Source organism: Myxine glutinosa, chromosome 4 (assembly GCF_964187855.1).
Source record: "Myxine glutinosa chromosome 4, kmMyxGlut1.1, whole genome shotgun sequence".
NCBI lineage: Eukaryota > Metazoa > Chordata > Myxini > Myxiniformes > Myxinidae > Myxine > Myxine glutinosa.
In genome coordinates, this window is record NC_136264.1 from 94,601,860 (window position 1) to 94,628,250 (window position 26,391).

Sequence of the window (26,391 nt, forward strand, 5' to 3'; positions counted from 1 at the left end):
ACGTCTGACTGTTTGACCTTACTCTGGTTTATATTATTCCATGTCTTCCTCTTTACTTTTGTTTCCTTAATGGCTCTTTGCAAAAAATACACAACCGTGATATTCTTTGTTTTAGTGTGGCAAAATACTTTTTTCACTTGACCACAGTTCTCAGATTGAATTCCAGAACATTGAGAGCAGCTGCTTTATCGAAACCATGAGTAGCTGCTCTTTGTATTATTAATCATATCAAGCATCAAGGTTTGTATATCAAGCTGCGAATGTAGGCCTTGTCAGTTGTCAAATTTTAGATTGGCCAAGGAAAGACCTTGCATGACAGAGGATGCGTAGTTGGTGGCTGGCTTTGAAGGTCATCTTGGAAATATGGTCTGCCCAAGAAAGATCGTGGCTGAGGTAAGGCCCAAAAGTTTGAGTGACTTAACCTCTTCAAGTGGTTTGTTTAGAAAATAAAAGTGTGGGTTTGCCAGACGTTTCCTTTTAGAGAGATAGGATGAGTGTGTGTTATTTGTCAGGGTTGAAAGACGTATTCCAAGTGTTGGATCAGCTCCTGATTCTATCAAGGTTTGTAGAAATGGAAGAAGTTGCTGCCTGCCTGTCTGAAGGATGAGAGATGATAAAGCAGAGGGTGGAATGATCAGCAGCAAAAAGTGTATGATTTTCCAGGGAATCAGAAATATCATTGATGAATATGAGGAACAAGACCGGGCCCAAACCACTGCTTTGGGCCACTCCAGCCTTGAGAGGGAGAGGTGAGGGAATCCCTTGAAGAAATACATGCCAACTATGGAAGTGGAGGAAGTCAGTAAGCCGTGAGACGAGGTTGCTTTGGATGCCATAGGCCCGAGAGTTTTGAGGTTGAGGTGGTGTGCCAGACTGTATCAAATGCTCGAGACATATCTGGAGAGATGGCCCTGATCTTTTGTCTGAGATCGAGGGCTTCTATCGATTGTTGAGAGTAGAAGCAACATGTTCAAGGTAGAATGGCCGGTCTGAAAACGAACTGATTATCTGAGATCAGGCCGTTGGAGAAAGGGAAGGATTTGATGTTAACTGTAATATTATTGTAGATTACATGACCTTGCTTATAATTGGGAGCAAGCTCATAGGTCTGTCGTTAAAAAGATCCGTTTTGCACCATGTTTTTGTATTAGTGATGTTGGCTAACTTCCAGGCATATGGAAACTGACCCAGAGAGAATGATAGGGTCAACCGAGCAGAAAGAGGATGAGCAAGAGCATCAGAGCAGGTTTTTAGGACACATGCTCTGATGCCTTCTGGTTCTTTCACAGAATACGAGTTGAGGTTTTGCAGAAATGGGGAGGCAGAAGTATGTGTAATGGGATGCTAGGGAAGCAGGGAGGGGTAGGTAGGGACATGGTTTGGATGGATATGGAAATTGGGGATGGGGTGGGGGAGCCTGGAGTGGGTTTAGGGGAACCTGGGTGTGAAGATGATTTGGGGGAGGGTACTGACATGAGAGAGTTTGTTACCGTCGACCTACACACATTACAAAAAACATTGTATTTAAGGATTCCAAGGGCAGAGAGACGAAGATAGACGTTAGGATTTGGATGACGATGACGATTTAGGGTACAAAGAAAGGTAGCACTCTCTGAACACGATGGGGGATGATGCACAAGTTTGTGAGTGATGCATGGATGGAGAAAACAGGAAGGGGAGAATGGAATGCAGAATGGGAGAAATTTATTGGGAGGTATGTGAGAAGATTGGACATTTTAAAACTGCTACTTAAAATGTTTTAAATTGATGGAGTAAGACGGGAGGAAGAAGAATAAGAAGACTGGCAATGAAGTTCAAGACTGAATGAGTTGAGAATTAATTATGATGAATGACATTTTATTATTATAATTTGAGGTCCTTTTGAGAGAGCACAAAGGAAAAAAGGGATGGATTTGAGGCAGGGTAGAAAGGGACTTGTTTAATGAGTGCAAAAGTTTGTAAGACTTGGGTAAGGAAGCAGGGCATGTCGAACACACATCAGAAAGCGAGATTGACGAAACAAAACGTGAGCTAAATAATTTTTAGCTCACATAGAACGAAGATCCGGGGAGCTTATGTGATGGTGCATCGTCCGTCCGTCAGTTCACAAACACTTGAAACTTCTTCTCCGAAACCGCTGATAGGATTGCGACCAAATTTGGCACAAATTATATTTGTTGTGTTGTGACTAAAGTTTGTTCACCGCATTAAAAAGGTCAGGGTTTAAGGGGGTTTATAGGGATCGACGTGGATCCAGGTTTGACCCCCCAAAATAGGAATTTGCTTTTTCCTCTGAAACTACACACACTATTTCGATGAAACTTTACCACAACCTTCATCACTCATGTTGTACCGAAGTTTGTTCACGGCACTAAGAAAATCAAAGTCTATGGAGGTATATGGGGCGTCAAAGTGGGTCCAGGTTTGACCCCCCAAAATAGGTATTTGTTTTCTTCTCTGAAACTATACACACAATTTTGATGAAACTTGACCACAACCCTCACCGCCCGTGATGTACCAAAGTTTGTTCACGGCAGTAAAAAAAAACTGCCCTTTGGGGGTCTACGGGGGGGGGGGGGGGGGGTGGAGGAGGGTTGCTCCCCCAAAATAGGTAGTTGCTTTCTTCTCAGAAACTACACATGCTATTTCGATGAAACTTGGGGTTTTGGGAGGTATATGGGGGTGTGGGAGTGGGGATTGCCCCCTAAAATACAGTCACGTGAAAAAGTAAGTACACCCCATGTAAAGTTTTGACTTTTTCAACATATTTCAACATACAGCTATTTGATCTTCATTTCAACAATATTGATAGATAAAGGTGATATAATATAACAAATATCATGAAACATTTACATTTTGTAGTCCATTGTATAATTTAAATAAACATAACTGCAAATTTCACATGTGGAAAAAGTAAGTACACCCTTGGCTCTAATAGGTGGTATTGCCCCCTTTGGCAGAAACAACCTCAAGTAGGCGTTTCTTATAACTGTCTGCCAGTCTCTGACATCGACTGGGAGAAATTTTTGCCCACTCCTCCATGCAGAATTATTTCAGCTGTGCGATGTTTGAGGGGTTTCTTGCATGCACAGCTTGTTTCAAATCCCCCCACAACATCTCGATGGGATTTATATCCAGGCTTTGACTTGGCCATTCCAGAACCCTCCATTTCTTTCTTTTCAGCCATTCCTTGGTGGATTTACTGGTATGTTTAGGGTGCAGGTGGTTAACACGATGCAGCCATTTACCCTTCTGAAAGTGTTGAGTGACCTGTACCTGAACCCCCATATCATACTCTGGGTGGAAAGTTTTTTTACTAGACCGTCCTCAACAGGTGAGGGTGAATGGTAGCTTATCAAAGTTATCAATGTTGAATACTGGTGCTCCACAAGGCTGTGTATTGTCACCTCTACTGTTCAGTTTGTACACCAATGGATGTGTGGCTCTTAAATAAGTTTGTAACTTTATTAAGTACGCAGACAAACCCATGCGACTGGAGACCACAGAGCAACATCTCAGGTGCTGCCGGGCGGGGAATCCTCTGCTTTTGGACAGCAAACCACACCTCCAAACCTGACTACCTGACTAGTAGATATAGTCACCTGTGTTCATGCACACAATGCTAAATGCTCATTTGTGCGCACATTGTTTTGTTTGACGCATGCAAAATATGATGTAATGTATGTATACATTGTTATGTTATTAAAATGTGAAGTCATGCACATTGTTGTGCTAATGTATGTGCATTGGTTTGCTAATTTATGTGCATTGGTTTGCTAATTTATGTGCATTGGTTTGCTAATTTATGTGCATTGCTTTGCTAATTTATGCGCATTGGTTTGCTAATTTATGTGCATTGGTTCTTTATGTGCAGGCCCCCATGTACTGTCTTTCCCTCGTGGTCCCCATGTGCTGTCTTTCCCTCACGGTCCCAATGTGCTGTCTTTCCGTCGCGGTCCCCATGTGCTGTCTTTCCCTCGCGGTCCCCCTGTGCTGTCTTTGTCTTTCCCTCGTGGTCCCCCTGTACTGTCTTTCCCTTGCGGTCCCCCTGTGCTGTCTTTCCCTTGCGGTCCCCCTGTGCTGTCTTTCCCTCGCGGTCCCCATGTGCTGTCTTTGTCTTTCCCTCGTGGTCCCCATGTGCTGTCTTTCCCTCGTGGTCCCCATGTGCTGTCTTTGTCTTTCCCTCGTGGTCCCCCTGTACTGTCTTTCCCTCGCGGTCCCCATGTGCTGTCTTTGTCTTTCCCTCGTGGTCCCCCTGTACTGTCTTTCCCTCGTGGTCCCCCTGTACTGTCTTTCCCTCGTGGTCCCCCTGTGCTGTCTTTCCCTCGCGGTTGTCAGCTCTCACGAGCCTCGATTCAGTCTAGAAAAATAAATAAATAAATAAAAATTGTCATGTTGCAAGGTCCACCTACGGTTGAGCTTCAACTTTCCGACAGATGGCCTCACATTATCCTCAAGCACCCTCTGGTACAATGAAGAATTCATAGTGGATTCTATGATGGTGAGCTGCCCAGGCCCTGATGCAGCAAAGCTGCTCCAAACCGTAATATTTCCACCACCATGCTTTACAGTTTGTATCAGGTTCTTGTGGTCAAATGCTGTCTTTGGTTTTCGCCAAACATGTCTTCTGGTACTGTGGCCAAATAGCTCTACCTTTGACTCATCTGTCCAGAACACATTGTTCCAGAAGTGCTGGTCTTTGCCTCTGTGTTCATTGGCAAACTTTAGTCTTGCCCTGATGTTCTTTCTGGACAGCAAAGGTTTCCTCCTGGCGCACCTCCCATGTAGATCAAATTTGTGCAGCCTCTTTCTAATGGTAGACTCGTGCACTTTGACATCAACAGTGGCAAGAGCTACCTGTAGGTCCCGTGATGACATTCTGGGGTTCTGAGAGATTTCTTTCAGCATCTTGCGGTCTGCTCTCGGGCTGAACTTGCTGGGGCGGCCTGGCCTGAACAAGTTGGCAGTTGTTTGGAATCTTCTCCACTTGTAGATGATCTTCCGGACAGTCGAATGATTGATTTCAAATTGTTTGGAGATCTTTTTAAATCCCTTCCCAGTCTCGTAGGCATCTATAACCTTCTTTCTGAAGGCCTCAGAGAGCTCTTTTGATCTAGGCATGGTGATGCCGCACACTTCAACAACAAAGAGCAAACCAAACTAAATGTCTGAGGTTTAAACAATCATTCTGAGTATTGCGCTGCAATACATGTCCCCTACCGGCAGTCTGTCGTCCGGAAAACTGTTGGGGAAATTACCAAAGTTCAAAGGCCATAACTTTGTTAAAAAATGATCGAAACGTCAAGAAGTTCAAACTTGATCTGTAACTTATCATGAGGAAACCATGTACCAAGTTTGCAATCATTAACATAAAGAGATTAGAAAAAAAGTCCGGAAAACTGTTCTTTGCGTGACGGACTGACAGACGGAGAGACTGACAGACGGAGGGACGGAGTGCAAACCTATAGTCCCCTCCGGTGTACACCGGTAGGGGACTAATAAGACAGGTTCCTCCAAGATCCTCTCTAACGATGTTCTAATCATTTGCACCTGAGCTGGTGCACCTGAATCTAATTTTAGGTATTTGAAGTAGTGATAAATGTAGGGGTGTACTTACTTTTTCCACATGCGAAATTTGCATTTATGTTTATTAGTCCCCTACCAGTGTACACCGGAGGGGACTATAGGTTTGCACTCCGTCCCTCCGTCTCTCAGTCTCTCCGTCTGTCCGTCCGTCACGCAAAGAACAGTTTTCCGGACTTTTTTTCTAAACTCTTCATGCTAATGATTTCAAACTTGGTACATGGTTTCCTCATGATAAGATACAGATCAAGTTCGAACTTCACGACGTTTCGATCATTTCTGACAAAGTTATAGCACTTTGAACTTTGGTAATTTCCCCAACAGTTATCCGGACGACAGACTGCCAGTAGGGACATGTATTGCAGCGCAATACTCAGAATGCTTGTTTAAATTATACAATGGACTACAAAATGTAAATGTTTCATGATATTTGTTATATTATATCACCTTTATCTATCAATATTGTTGAAATGAAGATCAAATAGCTGTATGTTGAAATATGTTGAAAAAGTCAAAACTTTACATGGGGTGTACTTACTTTTTCACGTGACTGTAGGTATTTTTTTTATTTGTTTGTTTAAAGTCTTATGATTATGTTAGTATGATTCTCCATGATGCCCTGTCTTTTAACAACCATTGAAATTGGTTTAAAATACCCTTAGTCAGTGCAGTATACTGTTTATTCTACCAGGTGAGCGCCAGGGGTATTGCCCCTATATTTTGTGCCCCCGCCCCCAAAGATAGCTGGAGGCATTATGTTTTCGGGTTGTCCGTCTGTACGGGCTAAACCTCGTTTTTCTCAGCAACCACATGTCCAATTGAGACGAAACTTTCAGGGAAGGAGCAACACCCATGCAGAATGTTTTATGATGATTGTGATGTCATCGGTCACATGGTATGGCAGCCATATTGGATTAAACGCAAATAATTAGTAATATATTTCTCGGAAACCACTGAATGGAAAACTTGGCATATTGTGAAATACTCCCAATGGGGACAAAAGCATGATCATGATGACATCATCGGTGAAGTGGGTATACCAGCCATAAATGTTTTAATCGAATGCTTTATCCTAAACATAGGAGCAATACCCCTGGTGCTCACCTGGTAGAATAAACAGTATACTGCACTGACTAAGGGTATTTTAAACCAATTTTAATGGTTGCTGGAAGGTAGGGCAGCATGTAGAATTATACTAACATAATCATAAGACTTTAAACAAAGAAAAACATACCTACTTTGGGGGCAACCCTCCTCCCTCAACCCCATATACCTTCTAAGACCCCAATTTTTCTAATGCCTTGAACAAACATTGGTACATCATGGGTGATTAAGGTTGTGGTGAAGTTTCATCGAAATTGCGTGTGTAGTTTCTGAGAAGAAAGCAAATACCTATTTTGGGGGGCAACCCCTCCCCGTAGACCCCCAAAGGGGCAGATTTCTTTTAAATGCAGTTAACAAACTTTGGTACAGCAGGTGTTGAAGGTTGTGGTCAAGTTTCATCAAAATTGTGTGTGCAGTTTTAGAGGAAAAAGCAGATACCTATTTTTTGGGGGGAATGGAGGGAGGAATCAAACCTGGACCCACTTTGATCCCCCATAAACATCCCCTTAGACTTCGATTTTCTTGGTGCCTTGAACAAACTTTGGTATATCACGGGTGATGAAGGTTGTGGTCAAGTTTCATTGAAATAGTGTGTGTAGTTTTAGAGGAAAAAGCAAATTCATATTTTCGGGGGTCAAACTTGGATCCTTTTTGACCCTGGTTAACCCCTTTGTCCGTCTTTACGGGCTAGACCTCAAATCTAGACCCCCTTTTTTTTTTAATGCCGTGAAAAAACTGTAGTCACAACACAACAAATATCATTTGTGCCAAATTTGGTCTCAATCCCATCAGCGGTTTTGGATAAGAAGTTTCAAGTGTTTACGGACTGACGGAATGACGGACGGACAACGCGCCATCGCATAAGCTCCCCTGAACTTCGTTCCAGGTGAGCTAAAAATCTGAAATTCATGATCTATGACCCATTTGTATTGAAATTTAAAATTTATGACATCATAGGTCACATGGTTTGGCAGCCATATTGGATTTAACAAAACCTTTTAAAAAAGCATCTTCTCCCAAACCACCGAATCGATTGACTCCAAACTTTACATGTCATTGATTCGGCAAGGCGATTGAAAGTTAATCACGAAAACTTCGTTGGTCACATGGTGTCGCAGCCATATTGGATTGAAAAAAAATATTAAATAATTATATCTCTGAAACCGCTCACCCTATCGATGTGAAATTTTACAAATGTCATCTAATACCATTGTTGCACATAGTTTGAAAATTATGACTTTGTACGTCACGTGGTTTGGCAGCCATCTTGGATAGTAAAACAAGCCTTATTCGTTCAACACGAAACTTCATAAACGTGATCCCCTACCCATACATATGCAGAGTGTACATTTTTTAAATGTCATACGTCACGTGGCTTGGCAGCCATTTAAAAAATCCCTTCTCCGAAACAGCTTCACTGATCGATGTGAAACCTGTCCTGTCTGGTTGAAAAAAAACAAAAAAAACAACTTGAAAACAGCTGAAGGGATTCAACTCAAACTTGTTTACTTTTAGGACAGTGAACGAGGGCATCACCTATTGTCACACGCAGGGACTCCGCGGAGGCATCTTGGCGACACATGTGCATTACTTAATTTGTTGTTTTTTATTTTTATTTTTTTATTTAAAAACAGAGTGTATAAGAAAGGAATTAAAGTGAGGGTGGTGATTAACGGGACAGATGAGATGTCGACCTGATATGGGAAACGGTTGGAAAAACAAAGAAATGGGTATAACCAAAACTATCTGAGCCTGATACACTGCATCGAAAATAAATACTGTAGTATGAGTATGAAAAAAATATGCAGGAGTTGGCACACAATGCGAAGAACAATCAACACCAACAGAGAACAAAATTGACAGCAGCTCAAACTAATCCAGAAAAAAAGAGTATCAATCATATTTCTGATTTTTAACATTTTTTAAAATTTGGATGTGGGTGATGTCTTTACATACTTTTTCCTTGTCTCATGTTGGCACCTGTCTTGAATTGAGTAAATATTGGCATTGACTGTCATGACGAGAGCTAATTCTAATGGGTTTTTTAACAAGGCAACTGGGGTGTTCTTGGCTGAAATTGTGGGCCTCCTGCTGATAAAGCTGATTTATTTTTCACCACAGAGGCTTTGCTATTACCAACCCAGATTTATCCAATGCCGAATTAGTCCCACAAACTTTGAGCTATGTAAAACAAAGAAAGTTGGATCTGTGAATTGAAATGTCAGCATCCACCTTGACATCACATTGCCACTGTGACATGAGTGAAGAGAACCTTGAGTTACTGGTGCTTATCCCAGCTGTAATGTTTTCTGTTTTCTTTTTCTGTGGAGTTTGTGCAGTTTTCCAAGCTTCATCTGCTTGGTCTGCTTTTGGCTATGTTCATTCTTCTCAATGCATGACAGTGGCGTTTTGAAAAGTTCTTCCATTTGCCACGAATATATGATAATTGCTCACAGTTGACATGGATTTTTTTTATGGCGTATATGGCATATACGCCGGTTTATGGTTTTATGGTTTTATGGCATAGGGCAAAGCTGTCTAGAACAGTGTATGTATGTATGTATGTATGTATGTATGTATGTATGGATGCATGTATGTATGTACGACTGTACGTACGTCTGTTCCCTCAAAAGTACATCAATCACAGCTGAGGATCTGGTCACATGACAGGGTGATGTGATTACGTCTGTGATGTCATTACGGCATACAAAGGCTGACTCCACACTATGCCATTTTGATTCCTATGCCTTTCTGGCCGAACATATCGTAGAACCTGTCATCGATCCCAATCGCCATGCTCTACCCTTACGTTTTTCATTCAGTGTAAAAGACAAACAAACCGATTGTTAAAATGATCATCAAATATTGAAAGCATAGGCATTACGGGTCTTCCAACGACACTACGTATAGGCCTTGGGCTTCATGCCTTCATGCCTCACCTTCATGCTGCTTCGGACAAAGTACCCCACGTTTCTTAATACAGTGGTATCATTTTCGGAATTATAATAATAACACCAATAATAATAATAATAATAATAATAATAATAATATCGTAAATATGATCGTAACACTGCAATCCTTTTGTCGTGACTGTAAAGTTACTGGATTGAAGCGGTGTATGGTTGGTTCATTTTTGACTCGAAACATGTAGAATAAACCAGTGTCTCAATGCAATCTCTTCATTTCCTTGGTGACCGACAGCTTGGAGACTTACAGTATAAAAAAAAAAAATACTCACATTATTTGTTAATGGTATCCCCTCCGAGGTCACTATCCTCTTCAACTAAAATATCAAACAAGTACAGATACATTCAAAGTACACCGCCCCCATGCCAAATAATTAAATATTCTACAGCGCGGCAATGCCGGAGCGCCTCTGGTGCCCGGCAATACCGCAGTGCAGCTCATTGAGGCTGCATTGGGAGGGAGAGGTGTACACTAATTGATTGATTAATTGTATAATTAAAATCAATAAAAGATTATCACAAAATATTTTCATAATCAATTGGCTAATAGCATAACTAAACCACTAGTGCTTCATCCGAAGATGTATCTTTTAGAAATTTAATTAAATAAGTCATTTATAAAAAATGAAATAATTGATTGATTAATCAATAAATAATTAATCGATTAAATGATTAATCAATAAATCAAAAATATCCTTGATAGCCACATTACTTGGTCACTGTCATGTCCAAATATTAGCTTCCCAGCTCAAAAGGTGCCTGAGATATTGGCCAAATAAGAAAGAAAATAAATAAATAATTAATAATGAAAATAAATAAATAATAATCATTAAAAAAGTAAATTATTCATCAATTCGGTCACAGAACACATAAACCACCACCATTTCATCAGAATCTGTAACTGATTTTTTTTTTTTTTTTTTAGTAATTAATCGAATAATTAAATAATTAATCGATACATTGATTAATTGATTAATCAATAAATCAAAAATATCCTTGATAGCCACATCACTTGGTCACTCATGTTCAAATATTAGCTTCTGAGCTCAAAAGGTGCCTGAGATATTGGCCAAATGAGAAAGAAGACAAATAAATGATTAATAATGAAAATAAATAAATAATAATCATTAAAAAATCAAATTATTAATCAATTCGGTCAGAGAACACATAAACCACCACCATTTCATCAGAATCTGACTAAAAAACAAACAACAAAAAAATTGTCATTAATCAAATAATTAAATAATTACTCGATTAATTGATTAATTGATTAATTAATAAATCAAAAATAGCCTTTGCATCCAAATCCCCCTTTCATTGGCATGTCCAAATATCAGCTTCCTAACTCAAAAGGTGCCTGAGTTAATGGTCAGAAGAGAAAGGAAATTTGATTAATTAAATAAGTACTTAATTAATCGCTAATAATTAAATAACTCCTTAATTAATTGATTAAACAAAAAACAAAAAATAGCGTTTTTGACAAAGGACTAGCACACTACTGTGCCAAAATTTCAGCTTCCCAGCTCAAAGGATGGCTGAGATATCGCCCGGACAAACAAACAAACAAGAAAGAAAACAAGAAAGCAAGAAAACAAACAAACAACCAGAGTGAAAACTGAGTACTCCCTTTCAGCGTGCGTCACTGCCGAGCCCCCTTCGGTGCCCGGAAATGACGATTTGCAATGCCTGGAGATGGCATAGGAAAGGTGCGGTGTACAACAAGTACAGATACATTCAAAGTACACCGCCCCCATGCCAAATAATTAAATATCCTACAGCGCGGCATTGCCGGGGCGCCTCGGGCGCCCGGCAATACCGCAGTGCAGCTCATTGAGGCTGCGTTGGGAGGGAGAGGTGTACACTAATTGATTGATAAATTGTATAATTAAAAGCAATAAAAGATTATCACAAAATATTTTCATAATCAATTGGCTAATAGCATAACAAAACCACTAGTGCTTCATCCGAAGATGTATCTTTTAGAAATTTAATTAAATAAGTCATTTATAAAAAATTTAATAATCAATTGATTACTCAATAAATAATTAATCGATTAATCAATAAATGATTAATAGATTAAATGATTAATCAATGAATCAAAAATATCCTTGATAGCCACATCACTTGGTCACTGTCATGTCCAAATATTAGCTTCCCAGCTCAAAAGGTGCCTGAGATATTGGCCAAATGAGAAAGAAAATAAATAAATGATTAATGATGAAAATAAATAAATAATAATCATTAACAAATTAAATTATTAATCAATTCGGTCACAGAACACAAACCACCACCATTTCATCAGAATCTGTAACTGAATTCTTTTTATTTTTTTTAGTCATTAATCGAATAATTAAAGAATTAATCGATTAATTGATTAATTAATAAATCAAAAATAGCCTTTGCAGCCAAATCACCTGGTCATTGGTATGTCCAAATATGAGCTTCCTAACTCAAAAGGTGCCTGAGTTAATGGTCAGAAGAGAAAGGAAATTTGATTAATTAAATAAGTACTTAATTAATCGCTAATAATTAAATAACTCCTCAATGTATTGATTAATCAAAAAACAAAAAATACCGTTTTTGACAAAGGACTTGCTCACTATTGTGCCGCAATTTCAGCTTCCTAGCTCAAAGGACGGCTGAGATATCGTCCGGACAAACAAACAAACAAACAAGTACACATACATTCAAAGTACACCGCCCAATGCCAAATAATTAAATATGCTGCAGCGCGGCATTGCCGGGGTGCCTCCGGCACCCGGCAATACCGCAGTGCAGCTCATTGAGGCTGCATTGGGAGGGAGAGGTGTACACTAATTGATTGATTAATTGTATAATTAAAATCAATAAAAGATTATCACAAAATATTTTCATAATCAATTGGCTAATAGCATACCTAAAGCACTAGTGCTTCATCCGAAGATGTATCTTTTAGAAATTTAATTAAACTAGGGCATTGCCCGTACTATATCTATATCTAAAATTATATCCCCCCCCCTCTATTTACATGAAATGGTTTGGTCCAAAGCGAACGGCTTGCGAGTACGGTGACAATCCCCCCCCTCTATTTACATGCAATGGTTTGGTCCAAAGCGAACGGCTTCCGGAGTTTGGTAAAGAAATCGCCATCGCGTGCACAAACGCGCAGGAAAGCGAATGAATCGCAAATTCGGTTTTATTAGTTTTAAAACATAGTTTAACGCCAACATAGTTTGCAAACGTGAAATAAATGAATACGCTCTCAAATGTGCCATCCGAGGCAGAGTGTGTCCTCCACGTTCGGCACACGCGATCGTTCGCTGCTCTCTGATTGGTTGAATCGTTTTTTGGACATAGCTCGGTAAGTAATTGTCCGATTAATATGAAACCTTGAAAAGGCACATCCTCGGGTCCCCAGCAATATACCTGGCAAGTTTCAAGTATATCGGACCGGTAGTTGTCGAGAAACAGCGGTCACAGACAAACAAACAAACGTACAGACAGACAGACAGAGATTACTGGAATTATAGATAGATAAGTCATTTATAAAAAATTAAATAATTAATTGAGTACTCAAATTGAGTACTCAAATAATTAATCGATTAATCAATAAATAATTAATAGGTGAAATGATTAATCAATAAATCAAAAATATCCTTGGTAGCCACATCACTTGGTCACTCATGTCCAAATATTAGCTTCCCAGCTCAAAAGGTGCCTGAGATATTGGCCAAATGAGAAAGAAAATAAATAAATGATTAATAATGAAAATAAATAAATAATAATCATAAAAAAATTAAATTATTAATCAATTTGGTCAGAGAACACATAAACTATCACTATTTCATCAGAATCTGTAACTTAAAAAAAAAATTTTTTTTTGTCATTAATCGAATAATTAAATAATTAATCGATTAATTGATTAATTAATAAATCAAAAATACCTTTTGCAGCCAAATCACCTGGTCATTGGCATGTCCAAATGTCAGCTTCCTAACTCAAAAGGTGCCTGAGTTAATGGTCAGAAGGGAAAGGAAATTTGATTAATTAAATAAGTACTTAATTAATCGCTAATAATTAAATAACTCCTCAATTTATTGATTAATCAAAAAACAAAAAATACCGTTTTTGACAAAGGACTTGCTCACTATTGTGCCGAAATTTCAGCTTCCTAGCTCAAAGGATGGCTGAGATATCGTCCGGACAACCAAGGAAACAAGAAAACAAACAAACAAGAAACCAGAGTGAAAACTGAGTACTCTCTTTCAGCGTGCGTCACTGCCGAGCCCCCTTTGGTGCCCGGCAATGACGATTTGCAATGCCTGGAGATGGCATAGGAAAGGAGCGGTGTACAACAAGAAAGCAAGAAAACAAGTACAAATACATTCAAAGTACACCGCCCCATGCCAAATAATTAAATATGCTGCAGCGCGGCATTGCCGGGGCGCCTCCGGCGCCCGGCAATACCGCAGTGCAGCTCATTGAGGCTGCATTGGGAGGGAGAGGTGTACACTAATTGATTGATTAATTGTATAATTAAAATCAATAAAAGATTATCACAAAATATTTTCATAATCAATTGGCTAATCGCATAACTAAACCAGTAGTGCTTCATCCGAAGATGTATCTTTTAGAAATTTAATTAAATAAGTCATTTATAAAAAATTAAATAATTAATTGATTACTCAATAAATAATTAATCGATTAATCAATAAATACTTAATAGATGAAATGATTAATCAATAAATCAAAAATATCCTTGATAGCCACATCACTTGGTCACTCATGTCCAAATATTAGCTTCCCAGCTCAAAAGGTGCCTGAGATATTGGCCAAATGAGAAAGAAAATAAATAAATGATTAATAATGAAAATAAATAAATAATAATCATAAAAAAATTAAATTATTAATCAATTTGGTCAGAGAACACATAATCTACCACTATTTCATCAGAATCTGTAACTTAAAATTTTTTTTTTTTTCCGCATTAATCGAATAATTAAATAATTATTCGATTAATTGATTAATTAATAAATCAAAAATAGCCTTTGCAGCCAAATCACCTGGTCATTGGCATGTCCAAATAACAGCTTCCTAACTCAAAAGGTGCCTGAGTTATTATGGTCAGAAGTGAAAGGAAATTTGATTAATTAAATAAGTACTTAATTAATCGCTAATAATTAAATAACTCCTCAATTTATTGATTATTCAAAAAACAAAAAATACCGTTTTTGAGAAAGGACTTGCTCACTACTGTGCCGAAATTTCAGCTTCCTGGCTCAAAGGATGGCTGAGATATCATCCGGACAAACAAACAAGAAAGCAAGAAAACAAGAAAGCAACCAAGAAACCAAGAAAACAAACAAACAAACAGAGTGAAAACTGAGTACTCTCTTTCAGCGTGCGTCACTGCCGAGCCCCCTTCGGTGCCCGGCAATGACGATTTGCAATGCCTGGAGATGGCATAGGAAAGGAGCGGTGTACAACAAGTACAGATACATTCAAAGTACACCGCCCCCATGCCAAATAATTAAATATCCTACAGCGCGGCTCATTGAGGCTGCATTGGAAGGGAGAGGTGTACGCTAATTGATTGATTAATTGTATCATTAAAATCAATAAAAGATTATCACAAAATATTTTCATAATCAATTGGCTTATAGCATAACTAAACCACGAGTGCTTCATCCGAAGATGTATCTTTTAGAAATTTAATTAAATAAGTCATTAAAAAAAAAAAAATTAATTGATTAATAAATAAATAATTAATCGATTAATCAATAAATAATTAATCGATTAAATGATTAATCAAAAATCAAAAATATCCTTGATAGCCACATCACTTGGTCACTCATGTCCAAATATTAGCTTCTGAGCTCAAAAGGTGCCTGAGATATTGGCCAAATGAGAAAGAAGACAAATAAATGATTAATAATGAAAATAAATAAATAATAATCATAAAAAAATTTAAATTATTAATCAATTCGGTCAGAGAACACATAAACCACCACCATTTCATCAGAATCTGTGACTTTAAAAAAAAATAAAAAAATTTGTCAATCAAATAATTAAATAATTAATCGATTAATTGATTAATTGATTAATTAATAAATCAAAAATAGCCTTTGCAGCCAAATCACCTGGTCATTGGTATGTCCAAATATCAGCTTCCTAACTCAAAAGGTGCCTGAGTTAATGGTCAGAAGAGAAATGAAATTTAATTAATTAAATAAGTACTTAATTAATCGCTAATAATTAAATAACTCATCAACTAATTGATTAATCAAGAAACAAAAAATACCGTTTTTGACAAAGGACTTGCTCACTATTGTGCCGAAATTTCAGCTTCCTAGCTCAAAGGATGGCTGAGATATCGCCCAGACAAACAAACAAACAAGAAAGCAAGAAAACAAACAACCAGAGTGAAAACTGAGTACTCTCTTTCAGCGTGCGTCACTGCCGAACCCCCTTCGGTGCCCAGCAATGACGATTTGCAATGCCTGGAGATGGCATAGGAAAGGAGCGGTGTACAACAACCAGAGTGAAAACTGAGTACTCTCTTTCAGCGTGCGTCACTGCCAACCGAGCCCCCTTCGGTGCCCAGCAATGACGATTTGCAATGCCTGGAGATGGCATAGGAAAGGAGCGGTGTACAACAAGTAAAGATACATTCAGAGTACACCGCCCCCATGCCAAATAATTAAATATTCTACAGCGCGGCAATGCCGCAGTGCAGCTCATGGAGGCTGCATTGGGAGGGAGAGGTGTACACTAATTGAATGATTAATTGTATAATTAAAATCAATAAAAGATTATCACAAAATATTTTCTTAATCAATTGGCTAATAGCATAACTAAACCACTAGTGCTTCATCCGAAGATGTATCTTTTAGAAATTTAATTAAATAGGTCATTAATAAAAAATAAAAAAATTAATTGATTAATCAATAAATAATTAATCGATTAATGAATAAATAATTAATCTATTAAATGATTTATTAATAAATCAAAAATATCCTTGATAAACCACCACCATTTCATCCGAATCTGTTACTTAAAAAATTAATTAATTAGGTCATTCATCGAATAATTAAATAATTAATCGATTAAACGATTAATCAATAAATCAAAAATATCCTTGATAGCCACATCACTTGTTCACTGTCCTGTCAAATATTAGCTTCCCAGCTAAAAAGGTGCCTGAGATATTGGCCAAATGAGAAAGAAAATAAATAAATGACAAGTAAAGATACATTCAAAGTACACCGCCCACATGCGAAATAATTAAATATCCTACAGCGCGGCATTGCCGGGGTGCCTCCGGCGCCCGGCAATACCGCAGTCCAGCTCATTGAGGCTGCATTGGGAGGGAGAGGTGCACACTAATTGATTGATTAATTGTATAATTAAAATCAATAAAAGATTATCACAAAATATTTTCATAATCAATTGGCTAATAGCATAACTAAACCACTCGTGCTTCATCCGAAGATGTATCTTTTAGAAATGTAATGAAATAAGTCATTAATAAAAAATTAAATAATTGATTGATTAATCAATAAATAATTAATCGATTAAATGATTAATCAATAAATCAAAAATATCCTTGATAGCCACATCACTTGGTCACTGTCATGTCCAAATATTAGCTTCCCAGCTCAAAAGGTGCCTGAGATATTGGCCAAATAAGAAAGAAAATAAATAAATAATTAATAATGAAAATAAATAAATAATAATCATTAAAAAATTAAATTATGAATCAATTCGATCACAGAACACAAAAACCACCACCATTTCATCAGAATCTGTAACTGATTTTTTTTTTTTTTTTTTAGTAATTAATCGAATAATTAAATAATTAATCGATACATTGATTAATTGATTACTCAATAAATCAAAAATATCCTTGATAGCCACATCACTTGGTCACTCATGTTCAAATATTAGCTTCTGAGCTCAAAAGGTGCCTGAGATATTGGCCAAATGAGAAAGAAGACAAATAAATGATTAATAATGAAAATAAATAAATAATAATCATAAAAAAATTAAATTATTAATCAATTCGGTCAGAGAACACATAAACCACCACTATTTCATCAGAATCTGTGACTTTAAAAAAAAAAAAAAAATTTGTCATTAATCAAATAATTAAATAATTAATCGATTAATTGATTAATTGATTAATTAAGAAATCAAAAATAGCCTTTGCAGCCAAATCACCTGGTCATTGGCATGTCCAAATATCAGCTTCCTAACTCAAAAGGTGCCTGAGTTAATGGTCAGAAGAGAAATGAAATTTAATTAATTAAATAAGTACTTAATTAATCGCTAATAATTAAATAACTCATCAATTAATTGATTAATCAAAAAACAAAAAATACCGTTTTTGACAAAGGACCTGCTCACTATTGTGCCGCAATTTCAGCTTCCTAGCTCAAAGGATGGCTGAGATATCGCCCGGACAAACAAACAAACAAACAAGAAAGAAAGAAAGCAAGAAAACAAACAAGTACACATACATTCAAAGTACACCGCCCCATGCCAAATAATTAAATATGCTGCAGCGCGGCATTGCCGGGGTGCCTCCGGCGCCCGGCAATACCGCAGTGCAGCTCATTGAGGCTGCATTGGGAGGGAGAGGTGTACACTAATTGATTGATTAATTGTATAATTAAAATCAAAAAAAGATTATCACAAAATATTTTCATAATCAATTGGCTAATCGCATAACTAAACCACTAGTGCTTCATCCGAAGATGTATCTTTTAGAAATTTAATTAAATAAGTCATTTATAAAAAATTTAATAATTAATTGTTTACTCAATAAATAATTAAACGATTAATCAATAAATAATTAATAGATGAAATGATTAATCAATAAATCAAAAATATCCTTGATAGCCACATCACTTGGTCACTCATGTCCAAATATTAGCTTCCCAGCTCAAAAGGTGCCTGAGATATTGGCCAAATGAGAAAGAAAATAAATAAATGATTAATAATGAAAATAAATAAATCATAATCATAAAAAAATTAAATTATTAATCAATTTGGTCAGAGAACACATAAACTACCACTATTTCATCAGAATCTGTAACTTTAAAAAAAAAAAATTTTTTGGCATTAATCGAATAATTAAATAATTTATCGATTAATTGATTAATTAATAAATCAAAAATAGCCTTTGCAGCCAAGTCACCTGGTCATTGGCATGTCCAAATAACAGCTTCCTAACTCAAAAGGTGCCTGAGTTAATGGTCAGAAGAGAAAGGAAATTTGATTAATTAAATAAGTACTTTATTAATCGCTAATAATTAAATAACTCCTCAATTTATTGATTAATCAAAAAACAAAAAATACCGTTTTTGACAAAGGACTTGCTCACTATTTATTGTGCCGAAATTTCAGCTTCCTCGCTCAAAGGATGGCTGAGATATCGCCTGGAAAAACAAACAAGAAAACAAGAAAACAAACAAACAAACAACCAGAGTGAAAACTGAGTACTCTCTTTCAGCGCGCGTCACTGCCGAGCCCCCTTCGGTGCCCAGCAATGACGATTTGCAATGCCTGGAGATGGCATAGGAAAGGAGCGGTGTACAAAAACAAACAAGTACAGATACATTCAAAGTACACCGCCCCCATGCCAAATAATTAAATATCCTTCAGTGCGGCATTGCCGGGGCGCCCCCGGTGCCCGGCAATACCGCATTGCACCTCATAGAGGCTGCATTGGGAGGGAGAGGTGTACGCTAATTGATTGATTAATTGTATAATTAAAATCAATAAAAGATTATCACAAAATATTTTCTTAATCAATTGGCTAATAGCATAACTAAACCACAAGTGCTTCATCTGAAGATGTATCTTTTAGAAATGTAATTAAATAAGTCAATAATAAAAAATTAAATAATTAATTGATTAATCAATAAATTAATCAATTAATCAATAAATAATTAATCGATTAAATGATTAATCAATAAATCAAAAATATCCTTGATAGCCACATCACTTGGTCACTGCCATGTCCAAATATTAGCTTCCCAGCTCAAAAGGTGCCTGAGATATTGGCCAAATAAGAAAGAAAAGAAATAAATGATTAATAATGAAAATAAATAAATAATAATCATAAAAAAATTTAATTATTAATCAATTCGGTCACAGAACACATAAACCACCACCATTTAATCAGAATCTGTAACTGAAAAAAATAAATATTTTTTTTTAGTACTTAATCGAATAATTAAATAATTAATCGATTAATTGATTCATTGATTAATCAATAAATCAAAAATATTCTTGATAGCCACATCACTTGGTCACTCATGTCCAAATATTAGCTTCCGAGCTCAAAAGGTGCCTGAGATATTGGCCAAATGAGAAAGAAAATAAATAAATGATTAATAATGAAAATAAATAAATAATAATCATTAAAAAATTAAATTATTAATCAATTCAGTCAGAGAACACATAAACCACCACCATTTCATCAGAATCTGTAACTTAAAAAAAAGAAGAAGATTTTAGTCATTAATCGAATAATTAAATAATTAATCGATTAATTGATTAATTAATAAATCAAAAATAGCCTTTGCAGCCAAATCACCTGGTCATTGGCATGTCCAAATATCAGCTTCCTAACTCAAAAGGTGCCTGAGTTAATGGTCAGAAGAGAAAGGAAATTTGATTAATTAAATAAGTACTTAATTAATCGCTAATAATTAAATAACTCCTCAATTTATTGATTAATCAAAAAACAAAAAATAGTGTTTTTGACAAAGGACTTGCTCACTATTGTGCCAAAATTTCAGCTTCCTCGCTCAAAGGATGGCTGAGATATCGCCCGGACAAACAAACAAACAAACAAGAAAGCAAGAAAACAAACAAACAAACAAACAAACAACCAGAGTGAAAACTGAGTACTCCCTTTCAGCGTGCGTCACTGCCGAGCCCCCTTCGGTGCCCAGCAATGACGATTTGCAATGCCTGGAGATGGCATAGGAAAGGTGCGGTGTACAACAAGAAAACAAACATACAAACAACCAGAGTGAAAACTGAGTTCTCCCCTTCAGCGTGCGTCATTGCCGAGCCCCCTTCGGTGCCCGGCAATGACGTTTTTCAATGCCTGGAGATGGCATAGGAAAGGAGCGGTGTACAACAAGCCCAGCTACGCTGCTGTTAGACTTTCGGTCTTGTTTTATTGTAGAACATGTAAAAAAAAAAAAGCTGATATTTTGTGCGATGATATTTTCTACGTTGTGCAATGATGTGTACACTCGCCAGTCGAGAGGGTATTGCATTTGGGTCCCTTTGTTTGTTAGCTTTTCACAGAACGTGAGTATGCTTTTCTCTACAACCGTTGGTCAGATTGCCAAGAAATTTTTACCATAGGAGCACCAGCACCTCCTCCTGTAGAATTTTAAAATAATTACGACGGCATAGGTCACGTGGTATGGGTACCATCTTGGAAAAATCGAAAAACTTTGTACCTCTATATTTACGAAACCGCTCCATGGAAAAAATGAAAACATGGCTCATTGTCAAGTACTCCACACGGGGAACAACAAACATTCATGATGATGTCATCGGTGCATTCATTATGATGTCATAATTAGACAAGTAGAACGCTTCATCCAATCAATTTGAAAATTATTGAGCATGATCTACACAAAAATTGTATGGAGGAATTAAATTTATGACTACATCGGTCACGTGGTTCGGCAGCCATATTGGACTGAACATAAATCTACGTCATCAATAAACCACACAAACACAGCAGCTAATAAATACCATACAACATATACCACACAAACACGTCCTGGCAAGGGTCTGCAATCTCTGATTGCTCTTTCTTGTTTCTACCTTGTGGAAGCTTACAGAAAGTGATCTCCATGGTCATAGTCAAAGCATTTTTTGTGAAACAATATTAGCCAACATATAGTTACATGTACTTTGGAATTGAAGGTCTATCAATAGGTTCCTTGTTAAGGAGAACATCAACTAAATTGAGCTGAAATTTATAGTAGACTGGCTGCACAATTTGGTGCATTTATTTCACATTGTTGTGTTTAAATTGTTCCGCGAGTTAAAACACAACTATAAGTTGCTGTGATCTTGTGAATTATCACATGCATCCAACTGCTGTCACTCAAACAATCGTTAAACACGCTGAACAGATAATTTTGGGGAATCGGCGAATTACTATATGGGAAATTGTGGTATGATTGTATGTCAGTGTTGGAAGAGTGGAATCGATCATTCATTCTTGCATGAAATTTGATAAGATCAGTGCAAGGTGAGTACCAAAGCAACTCGCGCTTGATCAAATTGCAGTTGAACACTTGGCATGCTACCATAGGGTGTATTTGAAAAAGATTGCGACAATGTAATGAGACCTGATCCATAATTTCATTCTTAAGTGAAAGTGAGCCATCATGGAGTGCAGATGTTTTTTGTCCCGAGCGAAAGAAAAGAAAAAAGAAATTAAAGGTTCCGCCATCATCCAGATAGCACATGGCAATAATATTTTCGGGAACCTAATTGTTTAACTCGCACGTAATTTCTTGAATGTAGGCAAACCATCAGTGCATAGTGCTACAACAACAGGCATTTTAAGGCCATTTTCCCTGCGAGAGCGGGGGTTAGCCTTGCGGTCCCCATGACAATCTTCTCCATTTTGCCCTATTTTCTGCATCTCCCCTTGTTAACCCCCTTGCCCGCATTTCTTCTTCCACCATCTTTAGCCAAGTTTAGCATAGTGCTAAAGCGCTTTATTCTTCAATGAAGTGAAACGAGCAGTATGCCGTCTCATGGTGTCACATTCATCTCATGGTGCACAATAATGCATGCCCTCACACAGCAAATGTGACCACCATTTCTCTAGAGATGGGTTGGGGAAGTCTAAATAATCCCACATGCAGTCCTGACATGTCACCTATTTTTGTTTTAAACAAGGACGACGACGAAGTGTTTTACGACATTTTCCCATTTTTCAGGTTGCTGGTTGAATTGTGGCATCGCTCCATTATGGATCTATTCATTGTGTTAGTTTTGTACAAACCCAAACATTCCATATCTTTCTTGACATTTTCAATCCACATCTTTTTAGTATGTTCTCTTGGCTTTCTTAATTCTACCACGAGCTTCATTGTTACTATTTTTTTAACAGCTTCATCTTCGCATCAATACTTTGCACATGACCATACCGACCATGTCTTCTTCACCAGCACTGATTACAACAACAACAACATGCATTTTAAGGCCATTTTCCCTGCAAGAGCGGGGGTTAGCCTTGTGGTCCCCATGACAATCTTCTCCATTTTGCCCTATTTTCTGCATCTCCCCTTGTTTAACCCCCTTGCCCGCATTTGTTCTTCCACCATCTTTAGCCAAGTCTTTCTCGGTCTTCGCCATCCTCTACTCCCTTCTACATTCATTTCCATCACTCTTCTCAACCAGTCACTTTCATCCTTCCTCAACACATGACCAAACCATCTCAACCTGTTTCTCTTCACAGCATCAATCACAGGCTCTATTCCCATCATCTTTCGCAATTCATCATTTGTCTTCCTCTCTCTCAACGATACTCCACACATCCACCGAACCATTCGCATTTCCAGCCTTTCCAGCCTTCGTTGCTGCTCTACATTCATTACCCATGTCTCGCTCCCATAAATCATAACACTTCTCACATGCAGCATACACCTTTCCCTTCAGCTTCAACGACACTCCCCTCCTCATCAGCACGCCACTCAGTTCCCGAAACTTCTTCCATGCACATCTCACTCTCGCAACCGTTGCCGAGTCTGATCCACCTTCTCCATTCAGCATGTCTCCGAGGTAGCAAAATGTTTTCACACCTTCCAGCTTCATGCCGTCTCCAAGATCCAACTCAACATTTCCTCCATCTGCAGCTCCCTCTGTGCACACCTTACACTTGAATGTAGCTGCCACACTGGTTAATGACCCTCTCAGACCACTACATTTTTGATGAACCCACTCAGCGCACGTTGTACATTGAATGGAGTTCACTCCGACACCCTTCCTGCACACAGCACACGGCCACTTCCCAGTTCTTTCCACCTCACATGCTTTCCCACTTGCCATCACCTTCGTTTTTCCGATATTCACCTTCTGACCTTTTGTCTCCATACATTCCTTCCACTTGTTCATCTTTTCCTTCAGTCCATCCATACTTTCTGCAATCAACACCAGATCATCTGCATACAACAACTCCCACGGTAAACCCTCCTTTACGTTCTGAGCCAGCACCCCATCACAGCTACAAATAGTAGTGGACTTAGTAGTACTTAGTAAACTAAAGTACTTAGTAGTACCAGCACTGATTTAAAAAAAAAAATCTTCCTGATGTCTGAGCATGGAATTCTTTCTTCGACTATGTATTCATCAATCTCTTCATTGCCCACGTTTCATTTCCATACATCAATACCGGTCTGATACTGGCTTTATGAACTCCAATACCTGCATTTACACATTTAGTGGAATGTTTGTGTGTTTCATGATACCACATAGTTGTGTCCACTTATTCCAAGCTGATTTTATTGTTGATCTAACGACTTTATACTTTATTCCAAGGTAATATAAACTTTTGACCTTTACTAAATTAAATTCTGAGCTCAGGAGTATTTATTATTGTTTTTCATCTTTTTCTTGAAATTATTTATCCTCACATATTTTGCATATGAAAATCCCATGTTTTGTTACCAAATTGTCTGTGGTACCACTGCACCTCTTGTGGCACCGTCTTTAACACCACCTACATCTAAATTAATTCCTTCTACTCCTTTTCCGCATATTGAACAAGGTCATTGTCCTTTCTCCTTCTTCGCCACTCATCATAACCTTGGTTTTATTTATGTTGACGTGCAAACCTTTCTTCTCTATTGCACTTTCCGTTTTTGAAACATCTCTTTTGGTCTTTTTACTTTTAGCATATTCAATACCAAGTCATCAGCGTACATCAGCATGGGGATCGCAACTTTTCATGACTTGTCAATTCTTCCATTTCTATTACAAACAGTAGACGAAAAACTGATTCTTGGTGTAATCTTACTTCAGACATTTCAGTGCATCCCATGTTGGTTTTTGCCATAGTTCTTGATTTTTTTTTGGATTTTTTAAAAACATTCCCATGACTACTTTTACCATTTGTTCAGGTATGCGATGCCTCCTGAGAGCCCATTTAACAATAACTGCTCTTGGTACTCGATCACATAATTTCTCTCGGTCGACAAAAACATGATATAGTTTCCTTTTCTTTGCCATATACTTCTCTTGGCATTGCCTCAATAAAAAACGCTTGTTGTTGTTGTTGTTGTTGTTGCTGCTGATGTTTTTGTTGATCTTCCTGGCATAAAACAAAACTGGTTCTTTATAACATGTTTACAAGTTTTCTTAATCTTCCTTCAAACACCTTTTCAAAAACTGTTCAATGCCTGCTGATTTAGTTTAACTCTCTAAGAAGAACATTGTAAAGGGCCCCCCTTCATCTTGAGCAAGGGTGCAATAATTAGGATCCCCTTCATCATTGTTTTACTTATTTACTCATTCATTAATTACTGATTTGATTAATTATAGGGATTGAGGCTCATGGAAGAGCTGAATGATAAAGGGAGCAGAAGGAGCTGACACATACATGGAGCAGAAGGAGTTGGTGTACAATGATGAAGGGGTGGAGTGAGGGGGGGGGGGGGGGGGTGAGGTGGCAGAAATTAGGAAGGAATGAACACATTAATAAGTAAGGATATACAAACAGAAGGTAACTAAGTGGGAAAGGTAGACAAGGTACATGGAAACAAAGGTGGTAAATGTGGAAGATTATGAGTGGACAGGAGAGAAAAGCCAGTGAGAACATAAAATATCAGGAATAGGAATAGGGGAGATAGAGATGGCTTGCAATTTTGAAGGAGTGGAGTGAAGAATATGATTGAATAGACTCAGGGAGGCACATCCACATTCGAGAGGAGAGGACAAAAGAGTGGAGGTGAGGAGTTAGCTTGGATTTGGGTAGGGTAACAGGGTCTGTGTTGCTCGCTGAACGAGTGCAATCTGGTCATCTCGTGAGCGACAAATAGGTGAGAGGGGAGGTGAGGCAAGACTCCAAATTAGGCAATCGACCAGTAAACAGTATGAAAGGAGCAGGGCTTGCATCTCGGCCTCCTGCTAAACGATTAAATTCACCTAGATGCCTTGGATTCCACCATTTCCAGGGCCGCAAGGTGATATCTAGCAGAATCAGTGCACAGAGGACTTCCATATTCCAAAGCACTGTGGATGAAAGCTTTGTACGTTGTTAGGAGTTAAGAGTGGCAGAGAGTTGACAGTTCTTGAGAGCATTCCTATGCATCATCCTGCTCTGGAGGTCAGCTTCAAAATGTGATTGGCACAGGAAAGGCCATTTGTTCAAGGAGCTCCAAAGACTGTACCTTTACCAGAGAAGAAAGGCATAATTAAACAGGATGGTTAGCCATACGTTTTTGTAGAGACAGATTAAGTGAAGTGGTACTTGGAAATATTGAACGACATTTTTCAGGACAAGCTTCATAATTTCTCCAAAATGCAGAGCATGATGCAGCTGCAGCATGCTTGTCATTGGTGTAAGAGATTTTCTGGAAAACAAAAGAGTAATCATCTGCAAAGTGATATACAGTACAGGATTTTCCAAAGAAGCCATTAATTAAATGCAAACCAGGAAGGGAGACATGCTGACATGCATGCATGCATGCAGACCTCGGAGACATGC

At 37.8% G+C, this 26,391-nt stretch overlaps 1 protein-coding gene across 1 annotated transcript in view; it reads left to right on the plus strand.

Annotated features, from left to right (window-relative positions):
* Positions 1-26,391, plus strand: part of LOC137425013 (ADP-ribosylation factor-like protein 8A) — a 76,882-nt gene that overhangs the window by 46,984 nt on the left and 3,507 nt on the right. The gene's annotated exons all lie outside the window — the stretch shown is intronic.